Below are 9,112 nucleotides of genomic sequence, written 5' to 3' on the forward strand. Positions count from 1 at the left end.
GATGTAACTGTTTTTCTTCTTTTTTTCCATTACCCTACTTGGTGCTCTCTTTGGAGACACTAGGGTAATGATAGTGATAATGAACTAAATGAAGTATGTCGACTTTAATTTACATGCCTTTCAGCAGTTTAGTTAATGCTACTCTACTTCGTCATGGTAAGGTTGTAGAACAAATTAAAGAGGAGGTCATGAAGAGAATTAGGACTAAGATTGTTCTATCTGTGAGTCAAAAAGATAGTATTTGGGTGAAAAAATGGGAATGTAATGCTCTAATTGATAGCTTGTGTAAATTGGCATTCCAAATGCTGATAATTTGTCTTGTAATTATTTTTTGATCTATTAATATTACTAACATTTCACCAATAATTGCTGCACAGTACTTTGCCATGTTGCACTTCGTGAATTGATAAGGTCATCTTTGGTCTTATTTAACCTATGGTTGTTTGTTCGATGTATCGTATGCATATCAAAGCCAAGAAGGCATCTTGGAAACTCAAGTCATTGTATCCCCTTAAGGTATCAAAAGGCTTACCAGTGGTTCAGTTTAGTGATGAGGAGATACAATTTCCCCACGGTAAGGGCGTTTATTTGTTTCCAAAATTTTTTTTTTCATCAAATAGTCAATGAAAGTATCTGCATATGGGTAGCATTCGTAGCTTAATGTGTTAATCTCAAATTATTTTAACATGAGATCAACTTTCAAGAAACTCTCAGTTGCTAGCAATCTTGTATTGAGCAAGCACATGAATTGATTATGACATCAAAAACAAGACTACCGAGGCGTAAACAAAGCAATGAAAAATATTTACAAAAAGGTCATGTTGGCCTAAACCTATTCAAAGATATCATATCGTTAAATAGAATGTGTTTGTGAAGAATGGGGACAAGCGAGGTGTTGTTCCTTGTCGTGGCATATGTATATCTGATTAAACCGTGTTTTGTTTGGGTCATTTGTATATCTGTTTCCTAGAAGTGGTTTCTCTTAGGGATTAGTGTATTTTTGAATATGTTAGGTCTTTGATGTTGTCGTTTACTGACTTGGAGTCAAGTTATGGAAGCCGGCTTACTCGAAGAGGGACCTCAAGTGCTCTTTGTCTTTGCAAAATGGCAGGTAGTGGCCGATTCGTCATGTTCATATGTCTTAAATACCGTATTATTACCATAAACCACAGGAGTAGGCCTTGGTTTCAACTAATTATTTTTGGAAATTTCACTTGTGGGGAGTTTGTTGAGGTAGTTAGTATAACACTTGTTGAACAAAACCTTCAGTTTAGGCCAAGAGGCCCAAGATGATACTGTATTTGTTCCAAGCTTAATGAATCTGTGGAGTATTATGACCCATGGATTGGTTAGTTAATGATCTCCTATCTCCAAATTAAAGAATTAATATGAGATTGGCCATTTAGCTTTTATTATTTGATTTCTGAAGCTAGAGTTAATTTCCAACCTATGAAGTAGTGGCGTGACCTTTGCTTAGTGCTTTCTTTTTACTTTTCACAGTGGATTGACCGTGTCGCTTCTTTGTTTGAGAGCGTGGCACTCTTTGAAGTCATTGGCAAGTATAAGTTTATTGTTGTGATGAGCTCGTGTTTTCTGTTGTTAGTGCTATCATTGTTTTCGCATATGGTCGTGCTTTGGTACCTCTTTTAAATTTCTTTGGCTAAATAATCTTTTGTTGATTATACTTCTAATTTCCCAGTCACTTTAGATGAGATGCTCACCACGATTACCTGTTGAATCTTGTTTTGATCGATTGTCCGGACATTTAGCTATGGTTTTCCCCGTGGTTAATGCTCTCGTTTTCCTTTTGGCGGGATTACACTTATCTCTTCACCGTTTGAGCGCTATTCCCCTTAAAGTCATTGACAAGTGTAACTTTATTGCTTACTTTATCGAATTATTTGCATCGCTATGAGTACCCTGTTGATTTTCGATCCGTTCGTTAGCAAATTTTTCACTGTTTTGAAATCTGTGTTTCGATGAATGAAACATTTCGTTTGTCCATAGTTTAATTGATCTTTCGTGTTTATTAGTTTCGATTTCGGTGTTGTGATTCGCTTAAGTAGCACAATTAATTTCGTTTGATTCTTTACGTTTTTTTGTTGTTGTGAGAAGTATTTTAATCAAACGTAAAGAATCAAATGAATTGGAAGAAGTATGATTTTTCTTGCTTTTAGTATGTGATACGAGAGGTTTTTTTTCTTTGAATTCAAAGGATATTTGCGTATATTTTACTTAATTGCCGGTCTTTTTTTTTTTTTTTTTTTTTTTTTTTTTTTTACTTCATTAGAGTGTGCTATTTTTATCAAAGTAGATTGATTGTCGGGACGAGAAAAGTGATGTAATATCTTCGATATGTTTGCGGGGTTGAGAAAATAGAAACAAGTGGATACTAGGTGCTATGTTACTTAACTATATAGTAGTTCAAATTTGGAATGCATGGTAAGCAAATGTGCCTCTAACTCACTACTAAGTTTCTCCAGTTGGTACATCTTCTTGAATACGTTGGACGCTTGTTCCGTGGACTGTGGTTTTGTAGTTCATTTTCAAGTAGCCATGTTTGGAGTAGATAGTGTGATATCTTGCTATTCATGGAGGAATTTATGTTAGATGAATAGTTAGCTATCGTAACATAAGTGAAATGGTCCGAAAAAACTTCTTTGAATTTGAATTGAGAATGAAGTGTTCATCGCTGAGAAATTCACCACTAGGCTGAAGTTGAATTAAATAGTGCTACCCTAGATTTTTTAGAGTTTAACTCGTTACTCATTTAAGTTCTTTGAGGTATGGTACTATGGTGTATTGTCATGTTGGAAATTAAGTCATAGTTTAGCATTTTTGTAATTTGGTTGTGAAAGATTGACCATTGTAAGGTTGCTACATCTCGGCATCTTGCCCGATCTTCACGAGATCATTGAATAATTGAGTCATTCCAGGTTAAATTTGAATTCTAAAGGTAGAGATGATTTCTATAGAGAAGTGGTGTATAATATCTATTCAAATCAGTGTTGCCTAATTTCATAAGTATAGGTATCTTCAAATACACGACACACTTTAATAGAGTATCTGATACATAGATATTTAATCATACACTACGAACAAGTTTGTGATTTGCAGATAATGCAAGGAGGATCATCGGACATTGGTTACACACTTCTTGTCTCAAACGCAAGGTATATATCATTCCTAAACCCTAATTTTAATTTTATCACCATCTTCTATCTTGTTGATTCGATTTTTATAATCCAGATTTACTCAATTCAGATGTATCACCAATGTTAAAGCAACACCAATCACACCAGTTTTCTCACCGGTATATACTCTCATTCTCAATAGAAGAAAATGAGGTGGTTTTGGTGGTAAGATTAATCCACTGTTGTAAAACATTCATGCTTTTTGTTGTACTTATATATCCATGAAGGTTAGACATGGCTGATCAATTACCAACATTAATGTTGCTTGTGTTTCAGGTTTATTTTTAGGTTAATAAATTAGTTTCTTTGTAGATGGCGAATAAATTTAGGTTTTGTTGCTTATGGGGTTTAATTTGTCTCAGCTATTCAAATTTCTTAACCCTAACTTTTGAAATTTGACATTAAAACTATACGAATTTGATTGGTCAAAACTTAAAATCATATCAAAAGTTTCGGGTAGATGGAGTATCCTTTTTCAAAAGGATTGAGTAGAAGTGGAGGAAGTGTATAGGAATCATATTCATATTCCGTTGTAATCAATATTCGATCTTTTCGTCAACTTGTATCTCAATTTGTTGAATTGGACCAATATGCTAATTTATTATTTTTGCTTTGTTAGTGACTTGACTGCCATCGTCTTGTGGTTGCATGGTTGCAATAAGGAAGATGTGGCGATCCATACCGAAAACGTCTTCCACCTGCAAAAGACTCAAGATTTGCTCAGACTTGGTAAGATCAAGTTCAATTTGATGAACTCTTTCTTAATAGTTTGACCCTTGTAGCACACTAGAACACTCAAGTGTTCTTGAAAGATTCTCATAAATAGCCAGATTGTTCGTCTTTGTTATTTTCGTTCTTCCGTTTATTTGGTGCTTTGTTTCCCTTCCCATAACGCAGGATACATTTTCTCATTGATTTATCATGTTGGTACACTGATTCACTAATAGTTACCCCTTAGACACGTGTGTATGATTTCTCTGAAGAGTAAGTTTACTCGGAAAGTGAGAAGCGATTGATCAGGTTTTGAGTTTGTTTAAGGTTTAGAGTCGAGAAAACTGACCGTGACTCGACTAAGTTAAAACAAACCATCAATAATAATGACCAGAATCACCCCAACTGACCCATACCGCTAAATACTTGAGTCCTAGGGTATGAAATTTTCTGGTTGGGTGCAAACCAAAAAAAAACGTTAAATCTTAGAATGGAGAGGTTTTTGGTGCCATGTGGGTTCTACCTTCCTTGAATATCGATTAAATTGTATGGCGGAAACTAGAAGAAAATCATGTGGTCATAATTTCCATCTCTTTTACGGTTTTACATATAGTTCGTATGTGGTGTAGAATTGTAGATAGTATAAATGACTGCTCGCTTTAATCGGCAACTTAACAAAAGCATGTAATGGAAATACACCCTCCATTTCATCATTGTTTTGCATAGTATAATGCCCACAAGCCGCAACTTGTATTTTTTGATTGTAGACTTATCTGATTGTTAACAAATAAGTATAAATCTGTCTAGCTTTAAATGGTCTTATGGTCATAAAAGTTGGCTTTTAGGGTTAGCTCTTTAGCCACCGTCTGTCGGTGTTCGAGTACAATAGTGTTTTTTTGTTATGCTTAGAAAATTTACTATGATTATATGGCAGATGCCACTTACCGAATACATTGGTTGTATATTGATATGTGAATCATTGATACTTTCTGCAGGGCAACAAAGGAGACATTTGCTTACTTGTAGGAGTCACTTTGCGACTTTGACTCCAAAGAGATACTTTGTGATTTCAAAGAGATTAATGACGGGTGATATAAGCATTGTGTTATTACTTTGTTGCTAGGTCATGAGCTTTTTTTTAATCTCTCGTAGCTCATATAAGTTGGTTGTTATTTAGAGTAGAAAATAGGGTTATTGGTTGTATATTGATATAGCAAATGAGATTCACATGGACTATTTTATAATGTAAGTAGTGAAATTCACAATAAGCGATTAAGTTTAGACTATTTTATAATATATGCAATGAGATTCACATGGACCGGCCTAATAACCGACTTTTGGTTTAGTAATATTTGCCCAAAAGTGGCGACTTAATTCTACCTTGTAGCGTGATTATTTTTGTCGTCTTTTCACAACTATTCAGCTTATAATTATATTTCCCAAGCCATCACGCTTCCAAATATCCTCTTTAGTTTGTGTAATCGCTACTATGTTTTAACACACCATTTCAAATACAGTACCAGCCGCTTCATTTTCCTAATCTAATATTTGCGCATACTGTTTTGCCAAATTGGGGCACCGCGCCCGATAGGGCGCGGTGCAACAACTAGTCTACTTAAAAAGTTTATAAAATATCTTTGCACCTATTTTGAGTATAGTCCCTATAATTGGGTTTTAGGTCTTTTTTGTTTAAATTTTCATTCGTCTTCATATATGTGCACATATTTTGTAGTTCAAAGCAACAACAATAATGACGTGTTTTTTTTCGGCCGATCATCAATAATTTGTCATAAGCCTCCCTCATAGTATAAGATTTGTTATACTCAATCTCATAATTATCTTTTAGTCAGCAACCAAAACGTAATGGTTACCGTCCACATAGGACTGAAGCGGCTTGTACTTAGGTTCGGAAACTTGAGCCGAATCGAGTCACCCTCAACTTGTAAGCTGCTTGGTCATAAGCCAAATGCAACTTCTTTTGCTGTCTTAGAGATGCCCGTCCACAGCCTGGTTTGGTTTCTAGGTAGCCAGATCTTGGCTACTCTTTGACTCCAATGGAGTTTTTCAAGCTCAATAACTTCTTTCTGGTTGTAAAAACAACCGATTATATGATCTAATAAGTATCCAAATGTCAAAAGGATGTCTTAATCATTATTAAAAAAGGCTTCAACAGAATAACATTCACCGGTTCACCACATAAGTAATCACCATTCACCATGAAAATCACATAACCAACCAAAGTGACAAAAACATTAAACTGTTGAAAAAGACTGTGACGTTATTAACGTAATATGCATGTAAAAGCTAGGAAATAAAATTTCTTTTGTAGAGGTGAGTTAAGGTGTAAGCAAATCCAACTCAAAAAAACCATTATTAGCAAAAAAAAAAAAAATATTAACCATGTCAAAAGTTGAGTCTTACTTCGTTGTTTTTCAACAAAAGTTGGAGATTTTAATACCACTCGAAAGTCGTAATTATTATAGAAGGGAGTAAAACACCTTGACATACATTCGACATTATTTTACGTTTCTATATTAAAAAAATCCAACTTTACAGAATTTATTTGAATATTTATTCCATAACTAAAAAGTATAGGTATTGAATATTTGAATGCTTACCTTTTTAATAGAGTCGTCTGAAGATTTGTTTCGAGCGGAATTGAAAAGCCATGTTATACATACACTCAACTTCATATTCTACCTCAAATTTTAACCAAATTGCACTATCAATATATTTGTATGACCATATATTATTGGCTAAAAAACACCATGATATAGTGATTATTATAATAAGCAAATACACAATTAGCGATTAGCATAACAATATACATATCAATATCATAAGCAAAGTAAGACTTTACGTATTGGAAAAAAAAAGCTATGAGAGAAATAAGATTTTTTTTTGGTAGAAGGTACGTTCTCATTAAGCTCAAAAAAATCGAGAGAAATAATCTCTTTTATATATACTCCTCTATAATCGCTCGAGAGAAATAAGATTTAATTAAGGTTTCAAGTTATTTACATATTAGATATAATCTCTTTTATATATACTCCTCTACTATTACTTATTTGAAGGCGTATAAAACTCATCTACTATTACTAATTGATTATATTATAATGGAAAAATTGTGATTTACCACCTATTATGTTTTATTTTTTACAAATTACCACCTATTTAGTTTAACTTTACAAATAACCACCTACTTTTTGTGTTTATCCCACCATTTTCACCTATTTTACATCGTATTGACGTGTTTGTGTAATTTTTGACTCGATTTCAGTTTAACGACTTTCGGATATTTATAATGACCAAATTACCCTTACTTATTTCACCCATCTATCTTATATCCTATCTAAACAAAAACCCCAACCTCCAAGCCCAACAAAATAGTCATCTTCAATTGAGTACCTAGGGTTCTTCCTAAATTTCTGGGCAATTTCAAGGTTTGCTTCTAAATTTCTGGGCAATTTCAAGGACATTATCAAAATCACTCCACTTTTTATTCCATTTTTTTGTTTTGTCACAAGACTATTTTCTAAGAAAACATCTAAGCCTCTTCAATTTAGTGAACAATTTAATGGTAGGAGAGCCCTTAGCTAACGACACCAGTGAGATTTGACCCCTCATATTCCAAGCACCAGGCTTCCACTTTGTATAATGATTGGATAACTAAGCAAGCTTGACAATTTAATGGTGCTGGATATTTGCAAACCGTAGATGAATTTTTGCAATTATACGTTGAAAAGAATCTACAAGGCCTTGATCTTAGCTATAATTCCTGTCAGGGCTCATTCCGACCGCAATCGACCAACTGGGTTTACTTCAAAAGCTTGATTTCATAGAGAAGCTAAATTCATTAAATTTTGTTGCGTTGATCAATAATTAAGCTAAAGAGCAACCTTCCTGATGGTTTGACCAAACTGGTTAACCTGCACTGCAGTACTTCATCATGGAAAATACCCCAATGATGATGACATTACATATTTACATTCACAATTTGGTAAATTGGTGAAATTACAAGAATTTGGCTTGCAATTTCCTGCTACTCAGGCACTCTCGTTTTGCCAACTTGTGAAAACTTAATCACATTATCATTGCAAAACAACAGATTAACTGATGAAATTCCTGCAGGATTAAGCTCCTTAATCACATTTAACATCTTAATGTTGCAGAAATTTCTTGGGAGGGTTTTATACCTTTTAATACAAGTTTTATGAGAAGATTGGTAAATGTCAAGCTTAGGAAGTAAGCAAACCTTGGAATTGGCCAGAAATTTAGGAAGAACCTAGGTACTCAATTGAAGATGACTATTCTGCTGGGTTTAGGGGTTGGGGGCTTTGTTGTTAAGATAGATTGGTGAAATAAGTAAGGGTAATTTGGTCATTGTAAATATCCGAAAGTCGTTAAATTGAAATCGAGTCAAAAATTACACAAACACGTCAATACGATGTAAAATAGGTGAAAATGGTGGGATAAACACAAAAAGTAGGTGGTTATTTGTAAAGTTAAACTAAATAGGTGGTAATTTGTAAAAAATAAAACATAATAGGTGGTAAATCACAATTTTTCCTATTATAATATTATATTGTTATTTGATAGAGACACTTTAACCGTGAAGATCCATTGTTTTTTCTTTTTGAGATCGTGTGAAGTTCCATTGTTATAGGGACACCAACTTATTCTTTTTTTTATCTTTTGTCAATTTGCATTAATTTATTTTGTCGAGTACTATATAAAATTTGGACTCTCTATAATCGCTCGAAAAAAGCTTCATTTATTAATATAGATAGATATTGATTAAAGATCTGAAGTACCGTCTCAAATTTGGCAAAGCTTGATCGAGTTTTTCAACTTTTTATTCTCAATAATCTGTCTAATAATGAATACAAAATAACCTATTTATAGTAGCAAGTTACGTATCAATAGTAGGAAAAACTAATAATTTAACAAGACTACTAGTTTTGTCGACTATTAAACTTCTAATGGCAAATGCCCCGTCGAATGAAATATGGCGACCCCTCTATCGTCCTTCTCGCACGCGGCCCTGCCATCCAACTACACCAATATTTCCCACAAATAGTACTTAAGAGCATTGTACAACCATAACAAATCTAATTGAGCTTATATACATTTTGCAATATCCCCACCATTCCAGACCAACTAACAATAATTAATTTGAATATAGACCTTAATTAATAAAATAAAAA

General features: G+C 33.7%; 1 long non-coding RNA gene across 2 annotated transcripts; it reads left to right on the forward strand.

Moving 5' to 3' along the window:
• Window positions 1-2,335: 2,335 nt before the first annotated feature.
• LOC141602697 (uncharacterized) lies at window positions 2,336-4,973 on the forward strand. Of its 2 annotated transcripts, XR_012524619.1 has the most exons (5): window positions 2,336-2,442; window positions 3,118-3,173; window positions 3,265-3,359; window positions 3,814-3,923; window positions 4,901-4,973. It is a non-coding gene; the product is annotated as an uncharacterized LOC141602697 (long non-coding RNA). The 2 variants fall into 2 exon arrangements; XR_012524618.1 differs by lacking the exon at window positions 2,336-2,442 and having other exon boundaries at window positions 2,883-3,173.
• Window positions 4,974-9,112: the final 4,139 nt, after the last annotated feature.

This window comes from Silene latifolia, chromosome 9, assembly GCF_048544455.1.
Source record: "Silene latifolia isolate original U9 population chromosome 9, ASM4854445v1, whole genome shotgun sequence".
Taxonomy (NCBI): domain Eukaryota; kingdom Viridiplantae; phylum Streptophyta; class Magnoliopsida; order Caryophyllales; family Caryophyllaceae; genus Silene; species Silene latifolia.